At 45.0% G+C, this 22,567-nt stretch overlaps 1 long non-coding RNA gene across 1 annotated transcript in view; it reads left to right on the plus strand.

Annotated features, from left to right (window-relative positions):
• Positions 1 to 374: 374 nt before the first annotated feature.
• The window catches only part of LOC133386609 (uncharacterized), a 39,109-nt gene continuing 16,916 nt past the window's right edge, over positions 375 to 22,567 (plus strand). The window contains exons 1-2 of the long non-coding RNA XR_009763208.1: positions 375 to 594; positions 7,755 to 7,816. This is a non-coding gene — a long non-coding RNA (uncharacterized LOC133386609). The remainder of the gene's footprint in view (positions 595 to 7,754; positions 7,817 to 22,567) is intronic.

The following is a 22,567-nucleotide window of genomic DNA, read 5'->3' on the forward strand; positions in this document are numbered from 1 at the left end:
TACAGACACGACTGGGGTGGGAAAGAGACATTTAAATAAAACTAGGATGGCTGGAAACCATCCAATCCAATCTGAGCGCTCTCTCTGTCTGCCTCTCCCCCTTTCTCCCCCACCCAGATTTTTCTTCTCGTGTTTTTTTTCCCTCTCCGAGGTGTCTACACAGAAGCAGATGAATTCACCACTGGAGCAAAGCGCCCGGTCGCCCCTTCTCACCCCCTTTAGAAAAAATGCATAGATTTCCTGCATCAGCCTAAATTCGGCCTGTTATCTCGCTGCCTGTCGCAAGCCGAGCGTCTCTAGCTGGCTTGTCTTTTTACTCAGCCTTCTCCCCAGTGTTCTCTCTCTTCAACGGCGAGATGGTTAGCTGGTACCTCTTCAGCAGGCAGGCCTAATGAAATCCCGGTTAATTTTCTTCGAGTATCTCTCGACACAGAAGGACTGTTGATCCAAGCATCGGATGGAAAGAGGACAGCGCAATGCAAGCTCCATCGCTCTCTCTCTCACACACATACACCCTGTTTTACGGTTAGGTTTGCTGGGTCCCGTTAGCAGTAGAACACGAACAGCACGATCCTTATACATGTTTACTCAGAAGTAAGTATGCATACTTCTCCGGAACATCCCTTCCCCCCCCCTCTGTGTGTGTGTGTGTGTGTGTGTGTGTGTGTGTGTGTGTGTGTGAGAGAGAGAGAGAGAGAGAGAGAGAGAGAGAGAGATTTATGTTCATCCACCCATCCAAGGGCTGTCCTTAAATCTGGGTTGGGACCAGTGTTTGATCTATCTCAATGTATACTTATTTATGATACGTTCCGGGCTCAGCTCAAGCTTTCAACACCCTCTGCTGAAACTCCACGTATGTGGTGGAAGCTATCGATGGTTACTCAGAACTGAGGGAAAGGCACTCTCTGCACATGCTCAAGAACACCCCGTTTTTCACTGCACTAAGACACGACCTGGTTTTCCTTCAGAATAGGCAATATCTGAAAAGAAGACTCTAGGAGTCTAGAGGTGCTGGTTCCCAGCAGCTTCTTAGCGTCAGCACCCCCGCCCCATATTTTAAAACAGCTCTCCTCTGAACTGCTGAACGAGAACTGTTGCTCCGACCCATCGGGTCTCTTCTTAAGCTCTTCTTAGCCTCTCATTCCCTGCACAGCTTGACCCGCACGCGCGCTCATTTCCCCTCTGTTATTGATTGACAACAAAAATCAGGAAGTGTTATGCAGAGAGGAAGAAAGTGAAGCAGATAGGGAAGTATTGGCGAGGGAAAGCAAGCTGCGAGGGGCGCAATGCGAAGCGGAGGGGGCGGAGAAGAGCTCAATCCCCCAACCTTTGATTCAGAACACAACTAGTGTTTATATCTCAAGAGTACTTTATTTCTGGTGATCTATTGACTGACTGCATTCACCCCCACCTTTTCTCCAAGGAGCTCAAGGCGGCATACGTGGTTCTCCCCCTCCTCATATAATCCCCACAACACCCCTGTGAGGTAGGTTACAGTGAGAGGCAGTGACTGGCCCAAGGTCACCCAGTGAGCTTCATGGCTCAGTGGGGATTGGAACCCTTGTCTCCCACGTCATAATCCAACACTCTAATAGCTACACCTGGGCACACAAAAATAACCCCACCAGTTGCTCTTAAATGCACTGCCCCCTTATAATCTTGACTATATCAAAGGGAGGGTCTATGACCTTTGCTATGAATCTAGTCCCACATACCCAGGGGTGTAGTCATTTGGGGTGTTGGGGGGTCTTAGACCCCTTACTTTTTTGGGAGCAGGGTCCCAGCAGGGTCCCTATGTCTCCAGCATCCTGTGAGGGAATCAGCATGAAAGGGGAGTGTGTTAGCCACTGAGAAGAGACTTCTAACATGCTTCCTTGCCCTTCCCTGCTGATTGGAGCCAATCAGAGTGAAAGGAGGTGAGTCAGCCACTGAGAAGACTCTTTTCGGGAGCACACACTCTCCAGGCTGATTGGCTCCTAGGGATGTCTGTTGTTGTGGGAGAAGGCATAAACAAGGGTCTCATTCTCAACCCAGCAGCAAAAAAAAGATGAGGGGAGAGCATGGCGGTGACTAACATGAAGGGACCCTGCACTTCTGAATTTGCCACTATACTACTGCACGCACCCCCAAACCTGAAAAAGAGCCTCTGATAGGGAGATATCAGATTGGGCCTAAGAGAATCAAGGAGTCCCACCACAATTTTCAGAAGTCCTTTATTTTTGAAGGATTGCTGTAGGAAGCTGCCTTCTACCAGTCAGACCACTGGTTCCATCAAGCTCAGTATTAGGGTTTCAGGCATGGCGTTCTCACAGAGCCCAACTAGAAGTGCCAGGGACTGAACCATATGAGAGGAGACGTTTTGGATCTCCCATAATGTGCCTTTAGTATTGACATTATGGTTTAGAAACCACAAAGTAAAGGTGGATCAAGGTCAAATCTGAGCTCTTGGCCCTAATCGCAGTGCCAGACATGCTCCAACGTTGCCATGTAACCGGACCATGTGCAAAGTTCCTTCCCTCCACCATTACGTGCATCCAGCTTATTCTGGGATTAATAGCAAGGATCAAGATTCCCCCAACAGAAAATGTAACTTCCAGATAGGGTTCAATCCATGAAAGATACACACACCACTTCTCGGTGTAGAAATTAAACACTGCTGCCCTGCTAGTAGGACTAACATGTGCACCACATTTTGCTGTTTCTGAAAAAAATGAAAATGGACTGCCTTCGAGTCGATCCCGACTTATGGCTACCCTATGAATAGAGTTTTCATGGTAAGCGGTATTCAGAGGGGGTTTACCATTGCCTCTTCAGCTGGCTAGGGCCTGCTCAGCTTGCCACAGCTGCACAAGCCAGCCCCTTCCTTGTCCGCAACTGCCAGCTGGGGGGCAACTGGGCTCCTTGGGACTATGCAGCTTGCCCACGGCTGCACAGGTGGCAGGGCACATGACCCCTGAGCCATTCACTGTAGGGGTGATCCTTAGCTGGTCCTTGATACCAAGGAGACAGGAGCGGGGATTTAAACTCACAGTCTCTGGACTCCCAGCCAGGCTCTCCTCCCCACTTTCTATAGGAGTCTTTTTGCAGCTGCGCAGTGGAATGAGTCATTATGGTTATTACTGACCTCTTTTTAATATAGCAGAAGCTGAGACTGAAGACAGGGATTTTCCCACTCTTTACCTGGCCTGGGGTGTGACGAGTAATGGCCGATTGAAAGGCTTGAGCTGTATAAGCCCCGTGCATCTCCACAAAGGCATTGCTGTGCTTAGGTAGACGTTAAACTCTTAAGAGCACGATCCTACTAAATATATTTATTTGGAAGTAAGTCCCAATGTTTTCTATTGCGCAACTTCCTGGCAAGTGTGCATTAGGCTTGCAGTCTTACAGCCCCAATCCTTTTGCCCTACGCATTTTAAGCACTTATTCCCCAGGAAGTGAGCCGGGCAGGGTGGCAAGCTTACACACGCTTTCTTACGAGCACGCCTGTGGGATATACCTTCGAGTAAGAGCACGTAAGATAGGACCGGGCCACGTATCTGGGATCTGGATCAGCCCCTGCTCTCGCTCGTCAGCCGCGGAGACGAAATACGGCCAAACTATTCTCTACATCTCAAACACGCTGGGAAAGAAGTCCAGCTGATCTCAGTGGCGTCTTGCTTCGGAGTGAACATGCATAGCTTCAGGCTGCAGAGGGGTCCTCAAAGGGACCGGATCCTGAAGTCAGGACAAGGGGTTTTGTTTTCCTGGGGTGAAGGAGACAGTTCCTGGCAGAAACACAACCTATCTTCCACTGACAAAAGCACCTCCTTATTTCTATTAAAAAAAAAAAAGCGGTTGATTCCTGCGCCGCCACCTCCGTTTTGCAACGAACGCGTGTCTTCCACTCAAACGTGACTTCCCCCAACAGCAGCCCAGTTTGTCCCCCACCCCTATTTTTTGGCGTGGTCGGAGATTCCCCCCCCAATCTTGATTGTCGCTAATATCCAATTTATCTGATTTTTTTCTTTTTCTTTTAAAATATTGCTATTGGTTTGAGAAGTGCATACACTTAAAAAAATAGGCGGGAGCGGAGGCAGGGGCGGGAGAAAACAGCTCCGGCTTTGTAACCTCCACAGTTGGCTTTTGCTGCCGCTGTTGGTGCAATGTAGCCGCAGCAGCAAAAAGCCCCCTTCAGTGCAAAGCATATTACTTTGTCTGATCTTTCAGTTTTGCAAGAGCTATTGCTAACAGCTGTAGGGAGATTTGCATTGCTCCAGGTTTGCTCTCCCCGCAGGGCAGAGAGGAAAACGACGAACAAGATTTTGCCACAGAATTAAACAAGTCAAGCAGGAAACGCAATTGGGGATCGGGAGGGGGACGATTAGCTTTGTGCCTGGAACCTTACTGGAATATTTTTTTAAAAGGCTTGGTTAAAAGTCAAATCTCCCTTGGATGATCGGGAATTTAGCACGTCAAAAACACACACGCATCCCTTATATATACACATTGACTTGGGACTGAGCTACACTGAAGTGAGAGTGACTTCCCTCCAAGTAAGCCTGGATAGGATCGGGCTGAAAGCTTATGCTTTCCTCCTTGGAAGGAAGCCCTTGAACCCTGTAGGGGTTGCTTCCAAACACATCTGGATAAAAACTGGCTTTAGGGCTGCAGTGCTGTCAACCCGTAGACCGAGCCTATGCATATTTATTTGCTCGCAAGGAAATGGAACATACTCCCTGGCAAATGTGTGTAGGATTGCAGCTTTACTTGGCGATAACACCACTGAATTCAGTGGGACATTACTTCCCAGTAAACATGCTTTAGAAATGCATGAATGTGTGTGTGTGGATATATGTATGTATGTAAATAAATTTAATGTAAATAAATCCAACTTCAGTCATATTCAGAGTAGACTCATTGAAATCAATGGACTAACCGTTAGTCATAATAGATCTACTGAAATCCAAGGATTTAACGTCAGTCATACTTCAGTCCATCTATTTCATACTTCAGTCCATCGATTTCAGTGGGCCTACTCTGAGTATGATTCAGTCGGATCTTACCCAATGTTTGTTTATTTTTTAAAATTCAGTTAAAATCTTTTTTGGGGGTGACCATAAAAACTCTGTAGGGACACTTTTTTTTTCTTAACCAGAGATGCCGCCTGAAAAACTTTTGCAATCCAGTAGATGAGTGTTACTATTAAGCCTTAAAGGGGCTAGGCTGGTAGCATATTTATTAGGATGAGCTGGGGACTGCAAAATAACCGTTCCCAGCTGTTTTAGGTTTTAATTTTTTTTAAAATATATTTTTTATCTTAACTTGGAGGAATGCCCATTGTGCTCGAGTAAGCTGTTTCGGCTGGGTGATTGATAGAGCAAGGTCACCGAGCTCTCCTGGGCGATTGGTATCAAGTTTCAGATAAAGCCGCCGGAAAGCTCCGTTCTCGTCTCCCCTCCTTCCTTGCTTCTCGCCCTGTTCCTTTTGGCCTGGCGGAAGAGCCTCCTCCCGATCTAGGAACCAAGGGCAAGGGGCATTTCACCCTTCCGGCGCACTTTATAGAGACCTTGCGTTTTCTGCTTAGCTGTGCGGCTCTGCGGAAAGGACGCTTTCGTTGGCTTGGCAAATCCGAGCGGAGCTGGGAAGCTCGAGACTGCTCTTCTACCTTTATAGCCAAGGGCTTCTGCTTCTCTCGCCACCCCTCTTCGTGCTTTGCAGACTGTCAACACTGTGGAGCAGCTGCAAACATTTCAAATATAGCATGTTTTAAACTTCCTGATCTATTTGGTGTATTTATGGGGCAACTTTCCCCCTTTAAACGGTGCGAGCCTATGGATATCTACTCAGAAGTAAGCCTGACTGCATTCAATAGGGCTTGCTTTCAGATGAGTGGTTTTAGAACTGCAGCCCATCTACAATAAATGAAAGAAGGTATTACCTCTTTTTTATCACGTTCTGCCCCCCACCACTTACATTACCCCCCCCCCCTTTAGAGTTGGGTGTAGCCTTAGGTTATCTGTGGGTATGTACAGGTGCATAATATCTGCACACATGTACACACACACTTCCTGGAAGTCTCACTAAACTCAATGGGACTCACTTCTGAATAGACATGCATAGGCTTGCACTACACATTTATCCCCCCCCCCGAGACCCAGTGTGGTGTAGTGGTTAAGGTGTTGGATTACAACCTGGGAGACCAGGGTTCAAATCCCCACATAGTCATGAAGCTCACTGGGTCACCTTGGGCCAGTCACTGCCTCTCAGACTCATGAAAACCCTATTCATAGGGTCGCCATAAGTCAGAATTGACTTGAAGGCAGTACATTTACATTTAAATATATACCTCCATAGATTTCACATCCCTCCCCCATTCCAATACATTCTGTAAAGTAGACTTGTAGAAGCCAACACAGCTTGTCTTTTATATAGAAGGGGGAGGGAAGACTTCTGTGTTTACTTTTCTTGCTCTTTAAAAAGGTATCTTAAATAAATGATACACTTTTCTGAACAAGGCACGAACTGCTACACAAACCTTCTGCACAGCTGTGCTCTTGGAAGGGAGGAAGCCTTTCATGCAGCATGCTTTCCCCTGCATGGTGGTTATTCAGACGTTGAAAGAAACCGATTTCAAAGGACAAAAAATAGCCAACCCATGCTTGATATACTAAATGATTTCTGGATATTCTGTGGTGTTTGCAATCCTGCCATGGCCATAATTAGAACAAGCACCTTGCAATTACAGAAGAAAAGTGATAACATAGAGACTTCCAGGCTTCCTTCTCCCACCCCTCTGCCCAAGTGGTTAGGAGATGCTTGCAGAGATAACAGCCCTCTGAATGTATTTTATTTCCTCTTTTAAAGTTTCATTCTTTCTCCAAACCCCCAATGCCAAATGCCATGTTTCCATGTGGCACGTGCGCTCCCTTAAAAGATTTGTTTAGCTGAGGAAACCGCTGCTAAGCGGTGAGAAAGGAATTAAATATATAGAATGATAAGCTGCTGCTAAGACATATGAGAACACTTAAATTAATAATAAGGACTTGTTCTGAGGCAAAATTCAATTTTGCTTCCTATTATGCAATCTTTGCATGTAAAGTTGCTTTAATGCAAAATAGCAGCTCATAAAAAATTCTGTTTTATTGGGATCAAAAATGTATGATATCCTGAGGCAGGAGGGGCAGGGCAAAAGGTGGGTAAGCAATGTCCTTTTGGCAAGCTTTGTGCTTTCTGAAAAGAAACATTTAAAACTTTTTAAAAATTATCCCTGAGATGAAGGTATGGTAGTGGGAAAGTTTCAGATGTCGTAAGTTGCTTCTATAAGAACACCCCTGAATGCTGCCAATCTGCTGACTGTATTCTTTGGGCAGCTTCCTGTTGCTTTCACTGCAAAGGTCAGAGACATCACAGGCCCCTGATGATATTGGCCAAACAAGAGGGAAGAGCTCTTGAGATCTCCAGTTTTATCTTTACAATTGTATACTCTCCCTGACACATTTATTAGTAAGTGTGAACATCTGCAGAGACATGCCATTGCAAAAGGTTAGGTCTAGACTTACTCATGCTTAGACTAGGCCTACTAAAATCAAAGTGACTTGTTAATCATGACTTTTGCCCCATTGATTTTAGTGGGTCTACTGCTCAAAGCACAGTTAACTCTGGCTCCACCCTAAGCTGTCTACAAATGCTAGGTGTATTGTACCAGATTTTTTTTTCAAAAAGAAAAACCAAAACCCTTCATGTATTTTTCAACGCTATCTCTATTGCTTTCTTAGAACCATGCTGTAAAGCCCTCTGCGAGAAAACCTCACAACACTTTCTCAACAGTCTCATCAGGGTAGGTGATGCAGGGTGATCAATGTGGAAAACTGAGAGTGGGCCCCAGGTTACCTATACGGTGGAGGAAAAGGACGTTGGGATGGCCTGAAATGACTCCCTTCCACACATCACATTTCAACTTCTTTCCTCCTCCTCTCTTTGTCTGTGTCCTTCTTGGCAACTCCTTTGATACCATTAAAAATAATAAAAAGTGGTTCTTGCTGGCTACATGATCCAGCCAATCAGACACCATGTAGCCAGTGTGATACTACAGAGCAGGGGTGGGGAACTATTTTCAGCCTGAGGGCTACACTCCATTCTGGGCAACTTCCAGGAGCCACATGCCAATGGTGTGGTGGTGGTGGGGAACAGAGACATAAGAGGGCAGAACAACAAATGTGAATGTTACCTTCCTTCCAGGCATGCAAGTAGGTGCACCTCCTTCCAGGTGTTCAAGGACCACATTCCAGCCAAGAAAAAACACACAAGGAAGGTGCAAAGCAGGACTGGTGTGGGATATGGCCTGGGGAGAGGATGTCATCTGGGGACAGACCTGAGTAGTGCAGCAGCAAATTCAGAAGTTCAGGGTCCCTTCATGACAGTCACAGCCACACACACCCTTTTATCTTTTGCTGTTGGGTTGAGAATGAAATCCTTGTTAATGCCTTTCTCCCACCACAACACATGTCCCTAGCAGCCAATCAGCATGAAAGGGGAGAGTGCTAGCTCCTGAAAAGACTTTCCTCTTTCAACAAGCCTTTTAGGTTGAGACCTATCCCAGTCTGCGTCTGTATTAGAATTGCTTAATATATTTTTAATAATGTTTTTAACCCTTTTTTAAAGTTGTTTTTTTAAAAAATGTTTTTAACCCTGTTTTGTTTTAATGTGTTTTAAGATCTGTTTTTATGATGTTTTAAAGTGCTTTTACCGCTTTGTTTGCCGCCCTGGGAGGAAGGGCAGGATACAAATTAAATGATAAATAAATAAAATAAATAAAAGAGAGGCTGCCTCACCTCCTTTCACTCTGATTGGCTCCAATCAGCAAAAAAGGATAAGGAAGCATGTTAGAAGACTCAGTGGCTAACAGACTCCCCTTTCATGCTGATTAACTCATAGGGTGCTGGAGTCAAAAAACGGGTCTAAGACCCCCTGAGACCCTGGATGACTACATCTGCAGAAAGAGAGACCTGGAGGGCTGCATTTGACCCCAAAGCCTGAGTTTCCCCATTCCTGTCATAGAGGCATGTAGTCATGATTTATTTAGATACTTGCCATTTAGGGTTTTATGTGCTAGTACTAACCCTTTGAATTGGGCCCAGTAGTTCACTGGCAGCCAAAGCAGCACATGGTCCCATCAGGCTGTTTCACTTTTTAGCCTAGCAACCACATTCTGTGCTAGCTGCAACCTCCAGCATGTCTTCAAGGGCAGCTGCACATACAGTGCATTAGAATAGTCCAGACAGAAAGTCACCACATCATGAAAAACTGAAGCCAGGCTATCCTAGTCCTAGAACAGCCATAGCTGGCAAATCAGCATCAGCTGGGCACAAGCATTCCTTGCCACAAAAGCCAATTGGGACTCTAGTCACAAGTTGGAATCCAAGAGTACTCCCAGACGCAGAGCCGCCCCTGGGCACTGGGAAGTGGGGCAGTTGCCCTGGGCCCCGCACTTTGGGGGCCCCCCCGCACTTGGCAATCTGCATATAAAAGCAGCTGCCACGTCCTCCTCATGGCCGCAGTAGCGAGCTGAGGGGAGCGTAGAAACGAGCCGGGAGGAAGAGGTGCAGCGGCGGCCTCCTGATGGCCGCGGTAGCAAGCCGGGAAGGAGAAAACCTTGCAGCGAGAAATGCTAAGCAAGTCTACAACAAAGGCTGCAAAAAAGGGAGCGGCAGCCAAAAAATACAAAGCCACTGCCACCAACAAAGGCTGCAAAAAAGGGAGCCGCAGCCGCAAGTTCCTAGCAGCCGAAATACAAAGCCGCCACTGCCTGAGGAAAGGATATATATAGAGAGAAAGAATGTGGGGGGGCCCCAACTTTGCTTTTGCCCCAGGCCCCACACATGCTAAGGGGCCCCCTGGCCAGATGACTTCCTTAAGGGGAGTATAAGTCCTCCAGGAATGGGTCATACTCCTAATTCCTGGACACATGAACCACAAAACATCACAACAACATGACATCACAAAACCCAATTTTGTGACATCACTAAATCAGTGCAGGGCTTCCTGTTCCCATTCTGAATGGAGAAATGTTTGTTGTGTGTTCCCCATGTCGCAGCCTCCCAACTATTACAGAAATGGGGAGCTTTATTTTTAAAAAAGGATGAAAATAAATGGTGAAACATTTTTCTGAAAGTGAAGTTTTTTTTATGAAATCTGCCCCCATTCAAGTTAAGCTATAAATAGGACCATGCAGGAACATCTCTCTCACAGGAGAGCTCTTTTCATTTCCTGCTTTACACATGGATGTAAGTAAATTCAGCATCAGACTTATCAATTCCAGTGGCAAACCTTAGAGAATAAAATGGCCAGAAAGAGGATCTCAGTATTTCCAGAATGCCAAATTTCCTACACTTCTATAACCTGGTTGCCATCCTGATATTGATAAGCTGTGAGGAAACTCAGTCCAATTTAGTCTTGTTTTGTTTGGGGGCAATCCATTTCTGAAGGAAAGAAAGGGCAGTTTTACTACTAATTAAAAAGAGATCAGAATCAGATTCCCTGGCAGTTAGAAGAACAGAAATTAGATAGGTAGCAAAACAGTTTGTGTTAAGTACTTCTCAGAAGCACACATCTACTGCTGTCGAATTTGCCAACCGTTTCAAGTACTGGAAACTTTGAAGCTATTTTCGCTCATATGGAACCTTGGACTTTGACATTCGGCAAAGCAGGGGTGGTCAATGTTCCAATAAGAGCTGTATAACAAAATCTGCAGTTGGTTGAGACTTGACAGCCCCAAGAGATGTAGCCACCACTATTTTCCCCTTTTGCAAGTATTTACATATATACAACAACAGGCAGCCTGGCAGTCACAGGAGGCTCTTGAACCACAGTTTAGTCTGCCTTTCTGCACAGGATGATGTCAGATTAGCAGACCAGTACAGGGACTGACCGCCTTGTCTAGTGTGTCAATGAACAAGGTGAATGTCCAATGGAGGGGTGGAGAATCTTTTTCAGCCTGAGGGCCTCATTCCCTTCTGGGCAACCTTCCAGGAGCCACATGCCAGTGGTAGGTGAGCCAGAGGCAAAAGTGGGCAGAGCAACAAATGCAAATTTGACCTTTGTACAGTAGGCTAGTTTCTATACATACTTACACATCCCTCTCTGTCCTCCATCCAGGCAATGCACAAGGACAAGGACACATTCCAACCAGGCAAAAACACTCAAAGTGAGTGCAGGCAGGGGTGGTGATGGGTGGGGTGTGGCCTGAAGAGAGGTGGTATGGCTGGTGATGGATGTGTGATGTGGGGAGAGTCCCGAGGGCCAGATAGCCTGGAAGGGCCCAGTTGGTGTAATGTGAGAGATGGAGAAGCCATGCCTCCGATCTACAATTTATTGTCATAATCTAAGAGGTCGATGGAAGGGTTGGTTGTCAATACCCTGTGGCAAGGAAACACAGTCTGTGTATGCTCAGAGATGGTCTCATTTTTATTGCTTCCCATGTTCCAACACTGAACCAGTGGGTATTGAAAATAAAATCTAATACTGAGCTCAGAAAGGTCACCTTCCACTCTGGACTCTAATAGTGAAGTCAGTGTCCATGTGCCAACAGAAATGGTGCCAACATAGACCAGTAAGAAATGAGAGGGACATGCCAGGATGCTTAGGGGAGCCATGGGGTTTACAAAAGTAGTGCACCCACTCCTGAAGAAGCCCACCATGGACGCAATGGTTTATAGTATGGACTCGTGCTGGGAGGAAGCACGGGATAAAAATCAAATAAATAAATAAACTACTGCCCAGTTGTAAATACCCCCTTCTTGGATAAGATGGTGGAGGGAGTAATGGCCAAGCTATTGCAGGTGTTCCTGGAGAACACAAATTATATGGATCCATTTCAATCTGGGTTCAGGCACAGGTTTGGGACTGAGTCAATCTTAGTTGCCCTGATGAATAATCTGTATTGAGAGCAGGACAGGGGGAGTGTGACTCAGCTTGCGCTTCTCAGTCTCTCCGTGATGTCTGATACCATTGATCATAGTATCCTCCTGGACTAGCTTGGTAGGATGGGTTCTGGGGGCACTGCCTACAGGGCTGTGTTTAGAGAGCAGCATTGGGGGACTGTGTTTCGTCTCTATGATCCTTGTGTTATGGTATACCACAAGGTACAATTTTGTCCCCAGTGCTGTTCAACATCTATATGAAGATACTGCGTGTGGGTATTAGGACAAAGTGCCATCAGTATGCTTATGACACACAGAGCTACTTCTCCATAACATCTGAGTCAGGAGAGGCTGTGCATAATCTGGACCTGTATGGGTGCAGTGGTGGACTGGATAAGAGTCAATAAACTGAGCATGAACACTGGGAAGACAGAGGCACTGTGTGTTGGTGGTTCCCACATCTGGGAGATTGGCCAGTTGCCTGTACTGGATGGGGCTGCTCTCCCTCCAAAAAAAAAAGTTTGGAGTCTGGGGGGTACCCCTGGATCTATCTTTGTTGCTGGAGGCTCAGGTAGCCTCAGTGGCCAGAAGTGTCTTTTATCAGCTACACCTGGTGTGCCAACTACAGCCATGCTTGGACAGGGATAGTCTGGTTGTGGTAATTCATGCATTGGCAACCTCAACTTTTGATTATTGCAATGTACAGTATGTGGGGCTACCTTTGGGCCTGGTCCAGAGGCTCCAGCTGGTGCAAAATCTTGTGACTAAATTGTTGAGGACAGACTATTGCCAGAACATAACTCCAGTGCTCAAAAGGTTGCACTGGCTGCCCATACGCTACTGGCCCAGGTTCAAGGTTCTTGTATTAATTTACAAGGCCATTAAGGTGGGTCCAGGTTACCTTAGGGACTGCCTGATCCCTTATATCCCTGACCAATTACTGAGGTCTTTGGGGGAGTCACTATTAATGGTCCCTCATGGCTCAGATACAAGGCTTGCATCCACCAGGAGCCATGCGTTCAGTACTGTGGACCCAATGTTATGGAACTCCCTTCCAGATAAAGTCAGACAAGGCCCCTCCTTGTTGAACTTCTGGTGCTTACTGAAGACTTTGGTTTTATAATTTTAACTCATTTTTCTTTTTATTGTATTGAGTTTTTTATACACTACTCAGGGACAATAGTAATTAAGCAGTGTATAAATTGTCAAAATTGCTCTGTCTAGGTATGGACAAAGCAATCAACACCAGCCCTTTACGTCTTTTACCGATCAGCTCAAACAAGTTGTTTCCCAAACCTTCTAGCAGGCTTCTTTCTTTATCCTTTAGAGCTCTGTTTAAAAAGAGCTTTACATCCTTTCTTGTTCCCGTGACAACCCCATGAGGTAGGTTGCCATTAGTTTTATTTTGCAAATGGGGAAACCTGCCAAAGGCCATCCAGTGAACCTGCTGTTGAGTTCTGGAGAGTGTTTTGGATGAACTCAGCCCCTTTAGACATCATGGGATTGCACTAATTTCCTATTCACATCATGAGGATACAAGGAATCTGGAGAAAAAGCTAAATGGATTGCAAACCCACTTGAAGAACAAGAGGGAAAATGGCTGAATCTTCAGCAGTGTGTTCCAAATTTTGGATCCTTCTCCCATCTTTGGGTTCTCCATTAAGTTACATGTACAAATTTATTCCAAGTGGAAGTTCATTTCAGACTGTGGATGGAGGTGCCTTTTGTCAATGTTCCCCATGCTGAAAATCAAATCTCTGCCAAAAGAAAAAGAAAAAGAAATGCAAAGTGCATCGGGGCAAAGACTGAGACCAGGCTGCTCCAGACAGTGCTAGTTTTTTTACTTGCACATATTTCTTTCTTTTTTCTTTTTACCCAGGGGAACATTGTGTCAAACTGTGATTTCCCCATCTTATGTTTGAAGTGGTACACCCAATTCTACCACCTCACTACTCCACCACCTCATTTGGCTACCTGTGAAGGCCAGGTCTTAGGCAAGTTCCTTTCTCTCAGACAGTGTCTCCCCCTCAATTCTGTAATATGGGGATAATGCAGGGCTGTTGGTCAGTACTGCTGAGCTGATGAATATGAAGTGCTTTCAACTCCTAAACACTATATAAATGCTACTATTAGCACAATACACAAGCTCCATTCCTCCATTCCACATATACCTTATTCACAATCTCTAACAAAGGTGAAACACAGGTAGGAACAGCCAGACTTAAGCCTGTCTTGAAGCCAAATGGTACATGACAGGAATCCTCTCTATCTGTCAAAAGCTGAGTGATTGATTACTGATAGTAATGGTGAATGGAAGGCACTTTGCAAGTGTTTCAGTGTGCTCTTGTCTTGATTATTTATGAATGTTTATGATGCAGGGATAAATCCTAACACAGAATATAGGTTCTGAAGTGAAGCCTTGTGATTCTTGACTAAAATTAAACCCAGGATAAGAGTTCAATTTGCATGCAGAAGGAGGCTGTGTGGTAATGTCACCCAGTTCCATAATTGATGAAGTAATCTGGATCAAATTTAAACATAGCAGACTTATCATCTTGTCTCTGGTACAGAATCTGAAAATGTGGTTTCTCATAAATTAATGCAACTGTACATATTTTGTCTCTTCTTTCATCTGTATCCAATTGTACTTTACAGTAAATATATCATAATTACCGGTGTCTGGTGTTTATATATGTAACAACTGATAGGAGACACTATTTTCTTTAATAGCCTGCATGGTAAACAAAGGGTTCTGTGCTGCAAATAAAAAATAAAATCAAAGATAAATGTGGTACTTGGAGGGTTAAGCAAGGTCTTAGAATCTGAGTAAATATTTATATGAAGTGCTCAAAGAAGAGAAGAGAAAAAAAACCCTCTCAATATAACTAAATATAAATTACAGCACTTTATATTAGCTGTCAGATTATTCTAGCCCTTGCATTCAAATACTTGTTCCACTGGTAATGCTACATGCAATATGCAGGTTTATGCCTTGTTGCATGCTTGACAAGTAATTAAACTAAATTGTTTGGAGGTTTGCATAGATTTATCCAGCCCACAGAATAGTCAAGCAACCTGTTAACATGACGGTGACTACAAGGGCATAGTTCTTCACTCCCACCACCATTTAAAAACAGGAATGAAAGCAAGCAACTAAACTACCTAAATGGTCATTCTGTACTGCACTGTTCGTTTGCCAATAGGCTATTTGCAACACTGCTATTTTCTTTGCTTTGTAAGGAAGGAACAGTGTATGGTAGAAATCACCTATACTTGTGGAAACAGTAAATAAAGCTGAAGCAAATTTGGCCAACCCAAATTCTTCTAAGATTTTTCTTGTGACTGCAGATATCAAATTTTCACTCAGAAAGTGGGACCTACCAAGAGAGAACCTTGAGGTTCTTCTGTGCTTGCTGATACCTCCATCTTGGGCATGGGTGATGACGTTTGGGCTCCATAAGGATCCACACTCAGATAATGACCTGGTTCGCACAACATGCTAAACCAAACCATGGCTTAGCCAGACTGTACAAATGTTTGGGCACTCAGAGAGGAGCTCACAGCAAATTTGCTCCTCCCTGGTCCTTTTTGCTGTGGTGCTACACTGAACTAAGTCATGGTTTGGCTTAACTTGTTCAAACTGGGACATGTGGCTAAGTTTTCTCTTCATTAAATAGTAGTTAAGGATGGGGGAGAAGTTTGATTAAATTTGCATTTATAGGTGAACCTACCTAATTTGCACTTTCCAAAACAACATGTGAAACAAAACACAGCCATTGTCTGATATTTACACTTCTTCACATTTGCAGTGCAGTTCTCCAGACACATTGTGTGTACAAAAATGCATATACGAGGGTAAATTGTGCATATCAATACATATACTAGCAAAAATAGCATGCAAAAACGCATTATAAAAGGGAAAAATGCTTTGCAAAAATCTGTATATTAGGCAAAATTACACACATTTCATATTAGGAAAAATGCACTAAAATGCTGCTGACTTTTCATGATGAGTTTTTTTTCTAAGAATTTGCAAACTGATGTGGAAATGTGGAGAACTTAATTTAGGATTGGAAAATATGAGGAATTTAGAGAAACTGAAATTGATGGGTTCCCTCATCCCTAATAATCACTATCTGTAGCCAAGAACAAACTCTCAATTTTATCAACAGAACAACTCCATCACGCAGGTTAAGCTTAGGGAGAGTAATTGGGCTTGTCACTGGGTGAGCTTGATGACTGAGCAAAGGCTTGAAGGATCGGGATCGTCTGAGTTTCAAAAGATGTAAAATCAGCTAGGCTCAGTACAAAAATAATGATACACACGCACACACACACAGAGCCACATACAGTAGGGGCCTCGCTTTTCAGCGGCCTGCTTTTTGGCATTCCACTAATACCGCGGCTTTCAATTAGAGAAAGGCCCCACTCATACTGCGCTTGTTCTGCTTTTATGGGATTTTTGGGGCGTCGGGAACCATTTTATTGATGGAGTTCCGCTTTACAGCGGGTTTCACTTTTAGGCGGGGGTCTGGAACGTAACCCATTGTATGAGTGGGGCCCTACTGTACAAGTTTTCCAAGGGAAGATTTTTTTCCTGTGGAAAAGTATTTCATGTTGCAATTCTGCTACCCGTCAATGAAGTTACATAAGTACTACACCAAGGGCTGACAGACTTCAGGTTTGTGGATCTACTTTTCATTTGCTTGTTGCTGAAATTATGAGATCCACCAACCAGAGCCAGGTGCAAAATAGTAGCCGGGGTTCAGCCTAGGAATTTGTTTTCATTACCAGAAATGAGCTCACAGTCTTGCCAACTCCTGCTTTTCCCCCAAGGAGGGCCAGAGCTTTCATGAGTCAGGCTGAGGCAATTGTCTCAGGCAGTGTGTGCACATGTGTGGGACAAACTGCCCACAGCCCCCCTCGCTTGCCTCACCCTCATAAGCCCTGCTGCCGCTGTCGGCCACTCACGCACCCGCTGGGGATCCTCCCCTGCCTTGTTTGCAGGAAAGGCCAAGTGGGCCCCGGCAAGATGGCTGAGAAAATTGTCTCTGTTAGTGTGGTTTGCTGCAGCAGTGAGAAATGGTCTTTAAACTTAAACTGGAAAAGCTTCCCCCTGACAATTCTGGAATGTAGTAAAACGGTTGAAAAAGACAAAAGCCTTTTTCAGAAGGAAGTTGGCAACTCTAAGTGGAGCCTAATTCAAAATGTGAAGAAGGGCCATTAGTCTACAATTTGGGGCAAATCCATATATAATGTTCCAGCATATTACCATTTTACTCACAAACACAAGAGACGGGCTTATTCTGAGTCAGACCACTGGCCCATCTCACTCAGTATTGTTTACACTGACTGGAGGCAGCTCTCCAGAGTTTCAGGCAGGAGTCTTTGCCAGGTTTGCCTAGAGATGCCAGGGACTGAACCTGGCACTGTTTGCATGCAAGACATGTGCTCTGCCACTGAGATTGATATAGCTTCATTCACCTAGTCCAGATGTCATATTAACAGAGAGCTGTGAAATGTCCAGCCAGCCTTTCAAAATCATGTAGGAGGCAGTGAAGACTAACCATCTAGCCAACATGATGGGGTTAATTAAGTTGCCATCAATATCTGCCTCTGCTTTGCCCCACCCAGGCCCGTACACAGGCACCACATGGCAGAGCTGAAAGAGCCTTTTAGCCAAAAAAATCGTAGACCCCGAGAAAAGGGCATGTTTGTTTCTCTCCTGAAATAACAACTCAACAGCTTCATTACAGAAGCAGCCTGAGTTTTGTTGAGCTGCCGCGGTTAATGAAATGGCTGTACCTTTTGCAAATAAAGTGATGCTCAGTATTGGGATGGGTTGATAAAGATGATGCTTCTCTGTTAATTAACTGCTGGGCCTGATGAATTAATGGGCTTCCTCATCGTCTCAGTTGATGCCTTTAATTGCTCTCCCTCCCCCCCGCCCGTAAGGTTTCGTTTCTCCCATATTGAATTTGCTTTCCCCTCTGGGTTCCTCATGCAAGAAATTCTTATGTTCTTTGAAAGCAGTTTTATAGTGCTAAGTTGTCCTTTATGTGGACAGTTTAAAGGCATAGGATAGCAAGGAGCTCACTTTCCCTTTTTAGCTCATAGGCCAAGGTCTCTCTGCATCCCCATCCTCTGGTATGTCTGCAAAGTGAAGCTAATTTTAAGTTTATATTGCAGAGCAGGGATGGGGAACTTCAGGCACGGGGGCTAAATGCAGCCCTCCAGGCCCCTCTGTTGGGCCCTCAGGACTCTCTGGAGGCTATGCTTCCTTCTCAGCCACACCCTCTCTGCCCAGGCCACATCCCTCAGAGGCTTTACTTTTTGTCTCACTGGAATGCCTCCCTGAATTCTGAGAATGCGTCTTGCTTTGCTGAATGGCGGACAGAGAAGGGCATGTAAGCCTTTGGCCTACTGTACAAAATTTTACATCTGTTGCTCTTCCCATTTTTGCCTCTGGTCCTGCCTACTACTGCCATGTGGCCCCTGGAAGGTTGCCCAGAAGAGAATGTAGTCCTCAGGCTAAAAAGGATCCTCACCTTTGCCTTGAAAATGGAAATGGACTGCCTTCAAGTCGATCCCTACTTATGGCTACCCTATGAGTAGGGTTTTCATGGTAAGCGGTATTCAAAGAGGGTTCACCATTGCCTCCCTCTGAGGCTAGTCCTCCGCAGCTGACTAGGGCCTGCTCAGCTTGCCACAGCTGCACAAGCCAGCCCCTTCCTTGTCTGCAACTGCCAGCTGGGAGGCAACTGGGCTCCTTGGGACTATGCAGCTTGCCCACGGCTGCACAGGTGGCAGGGCACATAACCCCTGAGCCACTCACTGTGGGGGTGATCTTTAGCTGGCCCCTGAATCCCAGGAGACATGAGTGGGGATTTGAACTCACGGTCTCTGGACTCCCAGCCAGGCTCTCCTCCCCACTGTGCCATACCAGCTGTAGACCTTTGCCTTAGGGCCTTGGAAAGAGGTAGTGGTCAGTAGACATGGTCGAGAATATTCACTAAATTGGATTTATTACTGGATTTTGACATAGTCCAACAATCCACATTGTTTTCGGACCAGCACTGATTTCTTGTGGTGAGTTGCGGTTGTCATTATATTATTGTCTTCTTAATCAGCTTTCCTCTAAGCTGATGCATTCTTGGAACAAGTGACTACAGCATAAGCATTTTCATTTTCGTTAGCAATTACGTTATTTTTTCCCTGGGAAAAAACCTGCAAATTGGCAATTGTGCAAACAATTGGGAACAAAAAAAAATATGGATTGGTACTGAAAGCCAGACTGTTGGAATTCAAACAGACAGGAACCAGCTACCGAACCCCATCCCTAGTGGTGATGGAGGCAGGAGGTGCTCACCAGGCTTAAGTGGGAAAAGATGCTCCATCAGGATCTGGGGAGCACTTGCTGCCTCTGCCTTCCTTACCCAACCCTAAAGTAAGTTTGGGGGCCTTTGGGCAGGAGGAGGTGGTGGAGAGTTTGCACTACACATGAGCCCCAAAGCTCAAGCCTTTGTAGGTGCTTGATTGGAAATTATAGTTAACTCTGATAACTCTGACAACTCTGACAACGGGTCAACCTGTTTTGCAGAAAACAATGGGATGCTCATGCAATAACTCTCCTCTTTACCCAGTGTGGCCATACAGATGCAACATACAAGACGGTTCCTCCTTTCTGAACTGATGTTTAGAAGAGGAGATTTTGGCAACTCCCCCCTTTTTTTCTTTTTGCAGCACTGTGATATTTATCTCTTTATTTCCAGAATTTACAGCCAATTTCTATTTTTTTAAAACACATTTACAAAGTTGCTAACAATAACACTTTCAGATATGACAGGCAAACACCAAACCAAATGGCACCAGACCAGAAGAAGAAAAGAAGAGCATCAACAATGCAACCAATAAGCTCCCCAGATAAAATGGCAAATAAAAAATAAAATAAAATCAATACGTCTTCTCAGGAGATCAAAAAACAAGCACTGCTCACTAAAAAGCCCTGGCAAATACAAAAGTCTTAATGTGCTGCTTAAAACGTAACAGGATAGATGCCAGAGAGACCTCTCTGAGGGTGGCATTCCATACACAAGGTGCCAGTATTGAAAAGGGCCTCTCCCCAATCACCAGTTCCCACACCTCTGAAGGGCACCTGGAGCAAGACCTCTGATGAAGATCTTAACTCTCTGTCAGGGGCAGGGCGGGTCACTCACATAAGGAAAGGGAGTCCTTATGCTGTGCCCACTGAAATTCCCTCTTCTACACAACTATCAAAGGTGTTAGGAGCTTTGCCACCCAATCAATTTATACACTCCAGTTCTAAAATGATAGGTGCACGTCCATATGGTTCAAATTAGAGAAGCAGATGCATTCTTTTGATGCTTTCATTCCTCCCACTCAGTAGTGTAGTGGCAAATTCAGAAGTGCAGGGTCCCTTCATGAATCAATAGTCATGCCATGCCCCCTCACAGCCACACTCCCTCGCTCACTTGCTCTCTGTTGTCATTTTCACACTCCTCAGTCCTTCCCCCATGCACCTTCTCCCACAACAGACATCCCTAAGAGCCAATCAGTATGAAAGGGAAGTGTGTTAGCTACTGAGGACAGTCTTCTCAGTGGCTAACTCACCTCCTTTCACTCTGATTGGTTCTAATCAGCAGGAAATGATAAGGAAGTATGCTACAAGATTCTTCTCACTGGCTCACACCCTCCCCTTTCATGCAGATTAGCTCATAGGATGCTGGAGACATAGGGACCTGGCTGGGATGCTGCTCCCAGAAAAAGTAAGGGATCAAAGTCCTCTCCCCAAGACCCTGGACGACTACATCCCTACTCCTAGTACATTACGGTTGCCAGGCTCCAAGTTGGAAACAGCATCTTTACCTTTAATAGCTCATAGTGTGGCTACTATCCAGCCTGCACCATTCCTCTTCAGCTCCCCTTGCTCAGCTTCTCTCTGCATCTGCTGACAACAGATGGGATTTCAATTTGGCCAACTCACAAACCTCCAAGCATCTTGGTTGTGTGCTCATACTCACAGCAGGAAGGTTGGGGTGGTGGCACGGAAAGAAAAATTGGGGCCTTGGTGGTCAAAGTGGCAAATTCAGGGAGGGCAGGGTGATCCACAGTTGGCAGGGTATGGCCAGACTCAGTGGTGGGCCCTCCTGAAGCACGGGGGTCCTGGGGAATGCCCAAGCATGCTGCATTGTTAACACCTGGCCTGATTGTCCAGCCGCAGCAGCAGCAGGTTGTTGTTATTCACACAAAAGAGATTTACACAAAAACACATATAATACAATTCATTAAAACACCCCCACAAAGCAATCCCCCCAAACAGCAGCAGAAAGCACAACTAACTGTAGTCCACTCAAAGCCTGGAAAAACCTTACATCTTTACCTGACACCAAAAATATGTCCGTGAAGGTGCCAGGCAGGACTCACTGGGGAGAGTGCTCCAGAAGCAGAGAGCCATCCCCCAAATCTCCTTCAAAGGAGGGACCTGGAGAAGGACCTCAGATGAAGAGAGAAGGGCAGGCAAAAGAATGTAGAAATGAGGAGACTGCGTAGTGGTGGCAACCACTCAATGTGTATGCATTGTTAAAGATAAAATGTGCAGGCTAGTAATCATACAGTACACACAAGCAAAATATCTATATCTGTCTATGTAAGATATGTGGGCATAACATGGGCCATCTAGCCTAATGGTTCCAGTTACAATCTGATCATACAACCTGAAACTGGCTGTAATCCTTTGAAATTAGCCTCAGAATCAAATCTTGTACCTCCCCTACGTTGATTAAAAACTGAATGGCAGCAGTGACAGTTGCAAAAGAGTAGAAAACAGCTCTGAAATACCATACCGGCCTATTTGGAGAGCTAATGGACAAAGGAAAGTATTGGAAACCATTCTGAAATCTAAAACTTCTATAATAAATTGCATTTGATTTAGCAGGAGCTTCACCATTGTTATATTTTCTTTCCACATTTAATTTAAAGTGGCAATTCACTTTCCTCAGCTTTTTTTTTTTGTAGCTGTGTAGATTAAATCAAAAATAGAAAAATGCATGGAATAGATCTGTGGATGTTCAGGGATGGAGGACAACTTAATGAAGCAGAAACTGAAATACCATAAGTATCCAATAGCTTTAATTTATACAAATATTATCTTTTACAACTTTCATAATATGATGCAGTGGAATTTGGGGGCGGAAGTATAGAGAGATCCAGCTTTTCAATATTATTTTATCCAGTTTAATGTTGGGGTTTGAATCCAGCCCAATTCAAATCCAAAGGGCTACAAAGAACTGTGCTCTGATTGTTTAGCACACATGAAAATCACACTCGTTCTATGCATTACTCAGAATGAGAAGGTCAAATTCTGGACTGTAGTACTTCAGACTGTTTGCTTGCCCACATAAAAAGCTCTTTGGAAGTAGTGAACCAGGATGTCAGAAGAAAAGAGGGTGATGCCATTCTTCCCCAACCTGGTGCCCTCCAGATGCTTTGGATGATAATTCCCATCATCCCTAATCATTGGCTATGCTGGCTTGGGATCATGAGAGTTGTAGTCCACAACATCTGGAGCCCACCAGGTTGGGGAAGGCTAAGCTATACTCCTTCTTTCTGATATGTTAAATGGAAATTCCATATTCCCCTGAGTAGCATGA

Source organism: Rhineura floridana, chromosome 6 (genome assembly GCF_030035675.1).
Source record: "Rhineura floridana isolate rRhiFlo1 chromosome 6, rRhiFlo1.hap2, whole genome shotgun sequence".
Lineage (NCBI taxonomy): Eukaryota > Metazoa > Chordata > Lepidosauria > Squamata > Rhineuridae > Rhineura > Rhineura floridana.